This window comes from Solanum tuberosum, unplaced genomic scaffold (genome assembly GCF_000226075.1).
Source record: "Solanum tuberosum cultivar DM 1-3 516 R44 unplaced genomic scaffold, SolTub_3.0 scf00285, whole genome shotgun sequence".
NCBI classification, from domain to species: Eukaryota; Viridiplantae; Streptophyta; class Magnoliopsida; order Solanales; family Solanaceae; genus Solanum; species Solanum tuberosum.
Window position 1 is genome coordinate 228,495 of NW_006239208.1, and position 9,192 is coordinate 237,686.

At 31.1% G+C, this 9,192-nt stretch overlaps 1 protein-coding gene and 1 long non-coding RNA gene across 3 annotated transcripts in view; both read left to right on the forward strand.

Moving 5' to 3' along the window:
• On the forward strand, window positions 1–3,735 carry LOC102604896 (uncharacterized). Of its 2 annotated transcripts, XR_001474964.1 has the most exons (8): window positions 1–146; window positions 314–365; window positions 1,462–1,535; window positions 1,742–1,843; window positions 2,527–2,667; window positions 3,180–3,231; window positions 3,388–3,461; window positions 3,647–3,735. It is a non-coding gene; the product is annotated as an uncharacterized lncRNA (long non-coding RNA). The 2 variants fall into 2 exon arrangements; XR_001474965.1 differs by lacking the exon at window positions 314–365.
• A 1,915-nt stretch (window positions 3,736–5,650) lies between these two features.
• LOC102605803 (uncharacterized) overlaps window positions 5,651–9,192 on the forward strand; it is a 13,084-nt gene continuing 9,542 nt past the window's right edge. Inside the window, exon 1 of the mRNA XM_006358959.2 lies at window positions 5,651–5,855. The gene's annotated coding sequence lies outside the window, so the exon portion shown is untranslated. The remainder of the gene's footprint in view (window positions 5,856–9,192) is intronic.

Sequence of the window (9,192 nt, forward strand, 5' to 3'; positions counted from 1 at the left end):
GAGGAAATGAATTTTGAAGTTGAGACAAAAATGGGAGTGCCGTTAGCAATTGCGTTAAAATGTCTCTTCGCCATATTGGGATGTTTGGTTACAGGCATCGTAATCTACACTATCGCCATTGATGGCTTCTCGTTCGTCATCTCCCCGTATTCTCTCTCTTTCTTACTGATTCTACTTGGATTTCATTTTTCTGAAAACGGTTAACAACAAATTACTAGGTTGAAAAAAATTGAGATTTTGACTTGAAAATACAGTTTAATTAGCTCCATCTGCTGTCCAATTAATCTGAAATGAGTGTGATGAATTCTTGTAGGTTGATGGCAGCAACGACGATAGATTCTTACATCCATGTGTTTCTAATATGGGTAGCGTCATGATTAATTTTGAGCTTCTCAATGTTTCATATGTGAACCTTTTTCTCTCAATTATGAAGTCGATTGCATTTTATTTGCTACAGTTTCGTACATAATGTTTGAATTTGATATACCTACTATGTTAGAGGTTAGAGATTTGACTAGTACGAACCATTTCAGCCTTGCTTCCCGCATTTAGTCTACCATGGAGGCTACTTCCACCCTGCCTTGTATTTATTGTTCCTAATCTTGTCTCTTCTGTGATGATCATATATCCATCTAAACATCCTCATTTCTGCTACTTTCATCTTCTGAATGTGCGAGTTCTTGACTGACCAACACTCCATGTTGTACAACATAATTGGTCTAACAACAACCCTATAGAACTTACTTTAAGTCTCAATGACACATTCTTATCACATAGGACATCGAATGTTCAACCTCCATTTCATCCACCCCTCTCTAATACGATGTGTGACATCCGATCTTGACATTTCCTTAGATTATAGAATCAAGATACTTGAAGCTTCCTCTCTTGGGAGATGACTTGTGTATCAATCCTCACTTCCCCATCCATCGCCTGTGATGCTATACTGAACTTGCACTCTATGTACTTTGAACTAGTCCTGCTCATCTTGAAGCCTTTAGACTCTAAGATCTGTCTCCAAATCTTCCGTCTATCATTAACTCCACCGCTGAGAACTGGAAATTTACACTTTAATATGATTCTCTGACGTTTGTGTCCTTACTAAAGTAAAACTAGCATCTTACAGTTTGTAATTTTTAATCCTTAGCCTTAGGCTGAGATTTGATTTTTCTATTGCACTTCATAGGAGCCCAAGTGCTTGTTACAAATGCTACTGTAGAATGTCATCCTGCAGTTTAACCAAAACATTGATTAATAAAATTCTAACCTGTAGTTGCGCGTTTTGTCTCCTTTTTTTTTTTGCTGGGGTGCATCTTTAAGGTCCTTTAGTTTTCAACTGCTTTGTCAACAATTTTTTTATTCCAAGACATTGGCCAGAATGCATCGCATATTGTTATGCTTCTCTGCTCTTATTTCTAAAAAGCAATGCTCTCATGTTTTGGTGTTGTGTTATCATATCAGTCCTGGGTTGTCTACAAGGAAGCAAACTGGATTACTGCAATACCTTGAGCGGTGTTGCTAGTATGTTTTAGAAGGTATGCCGCCCTTATTCCTGTATATAAAACAACTTTACCGTCGATGACTATCTTGATTTTCAGTTTGATTATTCTTGAATGGCATCAGAAGGCCATGCTGTCATTGTCTTTCACAGTGTTCAATCAGTATCATGCATACAATGTTTGTCAGTTTGACACTATATATTCATGCATGGCGATAACGTTTTTTTTTATCCTATTCACAGCATTACTATATGTGGCTACATTCTATTGCAGTTCCTGAAGCTTTCAACTCAGGAATCTTTACAGGATCCAGTTTACTTTGTCCTATTACAACGCCAGAAAAAGTGAGTAGATATTTGCTCAAAGTTCGTATTTTATTCATAGTTTCTGCCTTCCCCCTCTCTCTTTGGAAACCACGAAAAGAAAGAGAGAAGAGTTTCAATTAAGAAATGATGTTATAGTTCATAGTTGGAGAATGTATGTGCAAATGTTAAATTGTTGTTAACAAGAGTTGATCCTTGTTGTTTTTGCCTCAGTTTCGTGTCATGCCTATTGCTTTGTTCAGAGTAAGCTAGCGGTGAAAATATCTAGTAAACTGTGGTTCACAACATTTCAAGAAATGGAAGAACATAGCCTGTTCTGCAGTTTAACATTATATCAAAAGCTAATTCTTTTTTACTCTTCATTGATCATATTGGTTAAGTCAAAGAAAGTAAAATGTGATACTTTGGCTTATCGAACTTTGTCCTTTGGTTTGAAGAAGACTACGGCTCAAATGTTTCAATCTCCATTTCAGAAAATGAAGTTTTCAATTATAGGAAGAAAAAAAACCAGTTTGTTCAACGAAATGTTGCATCCTCCATTTCTGTTTGAGAAATTACCAGTCGAATACTTTAAAGATGTTCCTGGTTTATATATTAGATATATCTAATATCTTCTATTTTGTTAGAGTGGCAGCTATTTGTGTTAGTTTTCTTTCGGGAAATGACCTTCACTTATAATAATCTAATGATATTTTGTGATATAGGACTGAAACAGAACAATGGAGGAAGTATTCTCTTTTAACTGCAAGAATTCTGTCTCTTGCTTTGGGCAGTCTGATGCTAGGGACACTGATTTACATCCTTGTAACTTATGGTTCTCCATTTCGCAGAGATGCTTTCACTCCGTAAGTTATTTGTTTATTTATTTATTCCTACTATTTAATCAGATACCATCAACCTTGATTATAGTTTTTCCCTGGTCAAACAACATACCTAGTATAATCCCACAAAATGTGAATTCTATTAGGGTAGAATGTCCGCAGACCTTACCTCTACCTCAGAGTATTAAATTTCAACCAGAATTTTTGTATTAATTGTCCCCTTCTTGTTTTTTATAATCTACCGATGAAATACATTTGAAGTGAGTTCCTTCTTCCACTACATGGATTCACTATGTACAGGGCATTCTTAGGTCCTAGATTCAGGAAAACAGTATTAGCATTTCCTACCTCCATCCCTAGAAAATTGATTTCTTCTTTGTCCAAAGAGCTGCGATCTATCATTTGCAGTTTTTTTTGAAAGTTCTCTGAAAAGCAAACTTCACGAGTTTGTGATGAAGTGATACATGTGCATCCTCATACATCAGCCTGTATAAACGTTCTTTGACATGCAATTTAAGAAGTCAAAATCTGTGCAGGTAGATGTCAGCAACACTAATTGATTACTTCGTCATTGTTATTGCTCTCTCGGTAAGTTTTTCATTGTTTAGCTACCTCTGCTCTTAATCTCACTGGTATTAAGAAGATTTCTTCTCTCTGTGGGTTGATAAGGTAGTCAAAAGTTTGTGAAATACAATACTATGTTACAAAATCATTAGTTAGGATTTTTCATGTGATTTTTTTCAGGTCTGGGTAGCATATAAGGAATCAAGTAGGCTAAGTGCAGCTTTTTGGATCATACCAATTATTTTGTGTGGCAGGTACATTTTGATGTTGTATTTATTCTAATATAATGCATAAATGGTATCAGTTTGCAGTTAGCTTCATCGATATGTCATCTTTTTTGTTGCTCTATATGGGTGAGAGCAAAATATGACATATTACAACAGTTTTTTTTTTGGGACTATAGTTATATCTAATTCATGTTTTATGTTGATTTCCTCAGCCCCATCACATGTTCCTATATTGCTCTTCAGCTTTTCAGTCTCTCATCTCAAGATCCCGTCTACCTTGTTCTTTTCAGCAGCCACAACAGGCAAGTTTGTGCACCATCTGTTTAGGCGTCTTCTCCTTGTTATGACATAGATTTTGTGTGCATCCCTGTGAAAAAGCAAATTAAGAAGATATTACATCCTGTTGATTCTGCAGTTGCAACAATAATGCTTGTACTACTGCTTTTTTTAAGAAGAAAAACTTACCTCCCCTGATATCCTTGTCCTAGTATGTCAAAGTTGTACTGAGATGATATCTCAAATGGTCACTCAACTAATGATTCTTCTCACAGAAAGTCACTCAACTAACGATTCCTCTCACATAGAGTCACTCTACTTTCTTTTATAATCTCAAAGTCACTCAACTAATAGTTCTTTTCATGTGTTATTGGGGAAGATGCCATTGAGATATAGCGATGGGAAAATAATTTAGTTGAGTAATGATAACCTGATTGACCATAGACTAAAACGATATAGCGACTGTGGAAATGAACATTTGGCTGGCGAGATAGTGAACCTACATCCCTCTACATTCAGTCATTCAGATACTATATTTCCACAGCTATTTACTGAAATCATCTTTGTTCTGTTTTACAGATACTTCCAGGGCATTTCCGAGGCAGTTTCATAGACGGAGCAAAGAGGTAGCTGTGCATGCTAAGGCAATGTATGCTATATTTGCTCCGCCTAATATTCCTGCAACAGTATCATAACTCTCCGGCCATAGCCATTCTTTTGTGCCCACTATGTAAGGGGCAATATGGCACTTTGAGAGAGGAGCTCTGTTTTTTGTTGTTGTAATATGTGATATTTTGGTCTAAAATATACTTCTCTCGTTATATTTTTGTCCAAATATTTCTCTCATTAAACTTTGGCATAAATGTGCTTTAACTTTAATGGAGAAACACGTGGCAAGCTCAGAATTAAATGACCTTACTCCTAAGTTAAAATACCCAATTTTCTTAAAAATCCATCCGTTTAATCTATCTCCCTTTGTGCAATGTTTTTGATGTTAATTTATTTTTTATCTTAATTTGATCACATACCTCATATCAGCTATAGCTTTTCTTCTGATTCAGTGAAAAACATAGCTAGTAAACATGTGGGTTTGCCTAATGCGGTTTATATTTTCTACGTGGTTTGCAGGCTATTACATAGTGAGAGTTTATCCCGTGTGTGCAAAGTGCTTACCATAGAGTGCTCGTGATCCAAAGACAGAGGTTGTTGCAGCTACAAGTTGTTTGGGGTTCCAAAGAAAATACATGTAGGTTTTTAAGAAAAATAAGTAGTTTAAACTTCAAAATTAAGAATAGAATTTGAGCTTGTCACGTGTTTTTCTTTCAAAATTAAGGACATATTTGTATCAAAGTATAATGAGAAATTATATTTTGATTAATTAGACCAAACATGTAAGGGTTAATATGGTAAACTACTTGGTCATATCCAAATAGCTAGTCAAGAAAGATCAACGAGAAAGATCAAAGTAGTTGTTATCATTAGGACTGGAAAATGAAACGGAGGAAATTTGGTCAAGAAAGATCAGCGTTGCAGTTGTTTTCATTATGAAGAAATACATGAAGTTAATTTTGAAAGTGAGACACAAACTTCCACACTTTGTTCGGATGGTTGTTTAGTGTTATTTCAAAATGTATCCTATTATTTTAATGAATACAATATTTGGATAGATTATATTGTCTCCGTTACATAATATCACACTTTCATAAGCTGAATGACAAACATATAAGAAAAGTAGCATACGGGATAGAGCTACTATGAAAAGGTAAAATAAAAAATGAAATATAATTATTAATAAAGACAAAATAAAAAAAAAATATTAAAGTAACGATGCAATCATACTAAACCGATCGTTACATCCTAATAGATTTAAATAATACAATACAATAAAATTTAAGTAACAATCAAAACAAACATTATATTTAAACTAACAATACGACCGGTAACAACCATTCAAACAAGGTGTAGTGCATTTGCTTTGTCACTTATATAAACACACTTGCTTTCTCGATAGTACACAAAAATGGCAGCATCTTTAGCAATTGCGTTGAAGAGTCTCTTCGCCGTATTAGGATTTTCGATTGCCGCCGCTGTAATCTACACTGCCGCCATTGATGGCCTCCCATTCCGCATGGAGCTTCTCACTCCGTATTCTCCTTTTCTCTCTCTGTCTTACTAATTCTACTTTGGATTTCAATTTTGTTTGGATCATTAATGCTTTGATTTTTGAATATATTGGGTAATCTAAAAGCTTAAATTTTGGAGTAATACATTTTATATTTTCAACACAAGGATTTCTGTCTGCTCTATTACTATGTTAAATTATGTGAACACATTAATTAAAGGTAAAATGACGTTAAGTTAAATAACATATTTATGTATTATTATGTCTATTAATAATATAGACCTCAATATAAAATAGAGTGTATAAATAATGCAAGATAGGAAAGTGTATCAAGGAAATAATATTTCATGTGGTCACTCAATTACTATCACTCTTTTCACGTAAAGTTACTCAACTTTGATTTTTAAATTAAAAGTTTTTCAATTATGGACTCAATTTTGATTTTTAACTGAAGGGTTACTCAAGTATACTAAACTTTGATTTTTAACTTAAGAATTACTTAATTATGGACTTTTTTTTCATAGAAAGTCACTAACTTCGATTTTTCATTTAAAAGTCGAACTCTTTTCACACAAAGTCACTCAACTATAGATGTTCTATTTACAAAGTCACTCAATTTATTTAATTATTTTTTTCAATAAAATTTATTGACATGTTTATTTAGAACTAAGATATTAAAAAATAAAAAGTATATCATATAAATCATTTATATGTGCAATTTGATTTCTTTTAACCTAACCCAACATGTACCTATGTTTATTGAGTTATATGATTGTGTATTGGTGTTTTTTTTGTATTTTAGGAGATGGGTCGAATAATTTTCTCATTTATTTTGGAGGGGTAGGCTGATAAGAATGAATAATTTAAACGGGAAAGGGTCAAAAATATCCCTTATTTGTAAGGAAAGGTCTAAAAATATCATTCATCCACCATTTGGTTTAAAAATACCTTATTATTCATCTTTTTGGTATAAAAATACCCTTCTATTTATCTTTTTGGCTCACTTATACCCTTAAACTAACAATCCCTCTCTCTCTTTATTTATTTATAAAATATTTATTATGTTTCATTTTTTATTTGATGAAATAAAAAAACTACCTCTATTAACACTCTGTTTGGATCATTGTTACCCATTGTATTGTATTGTATCGTTACTATACGTGCAATGTTTGTTTTGATTGTTACTTAAAATTTATTGTATTGTATTGTTAAATTATGTTGTTACGTAACAATGAAAACCCCCATTTTATGGAACAACCAATTTGGTGTGTTTCTATTGTTACTTAATTTCTTTTTCCAATTATATCTTTACATAATATTTCATAATACTATTTTACCCTTTACATTGTATTATTTAATTCTAGTCAAACCTCCTACCCTAGAATAATTAAGGATATTTTAGTAAATTTATAAATTATAATACAATATGATACAGTCAAATCAAACAATAAAAATGTTATTAAACAACATTAAACAATACAGTCTAGCCAAACATTGTATCTACCATACAATACAGTACAATAAAGTACAATACAATACAATACATTATGAAACAATTGATAACAATGATCCAAACAGAGTGTAAATTGTTCCCTATAATTTATTCAAACCATAATAATATACCTCTTCAAAACTCTCACAAAAATATTTTTAAAAATCTAATAAGTTTTTATACTTGTTGTAGCTTTTTCATTTTTTTTAAAATTTGAGACTACGAAGAAGGATATTATTTTGACTTGGATAAATTATGGAAAAAAGTATTTTAATAAAACTTTTAGAAAACTACTAATTTTTTTAATTTATTCAAACCAAAATAATATACCTTTTCAAGACTCACAAAAATATTTTTAAAAATCTAACAATTTTTGAATTTGTTGTAGTTTTTTTAGTATTATTTTTATAAAATAATTATTTTGAGATTATGAAGAAGGATATTATATTGGCTTGGATAAATTATGGAAAAGAAATCTTTAAAAAGAACTTTTAGAAAACTACTATTATTTTTTTATATTTGGTGTAACTTTTCTTCTTCTTTTTTTTTTTTTTAAATTTTTTGGGATCATGGTATATTGTTTTTTTTTTTAGATTTTGTTTGTGTATGATCAGCCCATCTTTCCCGTGCGGAACTTGCTGCTCCTCTCACTTATAGTTCATATATAATTAGTAGAAAACATTACTAACAGGCTGGAATAGCAGACGGAGAAGGAGAAATCGATCCGTCGAGGGAAATAAAAATCGTTCAAAATAATTTTTTTTAAAGACTTTTTAAGATTTTTTTCTCTCCATAATTTGTTCAAAATCCCAAAATAAATTTAAGAAAAAAAAAATAAAAATTGGAATTTTGAAGAGGTATATCTTTTTGACTTGAATAAATTATAGGAAAAAATTCAGTTGAGGTGGAATTTTATTTTAATAAGAAAACGACACATAATAAATATTTTTTTTAAAAAAGAAAGAGTTGTTAGTTTTAGGGTATAAGTGAGCCAAATAAATGGAAGAGTATTTTTAGACAAAAAAGATGAGTATAATGGTATTTTTAGACCAAACGATGAATGAAGAATATTTTTAGACTTTTTCGTTATAGTTCAGGGATATTTTTGACCCTTCTCTGTAATTTAAATGATATTTTTTTATTTTAAAATTTTAAGTTCTAAATAAAAGTTTCATGCCAATAATTTATTTTTAAAATTAATTAAATAAGTTGAGTGACTTTATAAATAAAATACAAATAATTGAGTGACTTTATGTGAAAAGAGCCCATAATTGAGTTATTTTTGAGTTAAAAATCAAAGTCGAGTGACTTTCTATGAAAATAGTTCATAATTGAGTGAATTTTGAGTTAAAAATCTAAGTTGAGTGATTTTTTGTGAAAAAACTCATAGTTAAGTGACTATCTCAGATATTATTTCGTGTATCAAGCAACACACTACAAATTATACACAAAGTCAATGCATATATTTTTTTTTTTCTAATACACTCTGCCAAACGATCCCTTATAGTAGTCCTCCTGTCCTCCATCTCATTTTACTAGATATAGGACCCCGTGCCAGCACGGGGCCCAATATATATATATTTTTATTTTAATTTATGTCATATTATGGAATTTGAGAAGTTATTGAAATATTTATATGATTTTAAAAATATTTTAAATTTTTAGCTATTGTGATTTGTAGTACATTTTTTTAACATAATTTTGAAAAAAATATTTATTACTCTGTTTGTTCTAATTTATATGGCACACGCAGAATTTCAAATATTAAGCATTTTTTATATGTCTCTTTAATATATTAAGTTGTTTATTATTGTATTTTATTGTACATTTTGAACCTAAATTTTTAATAATATATGTTATTTGCCATG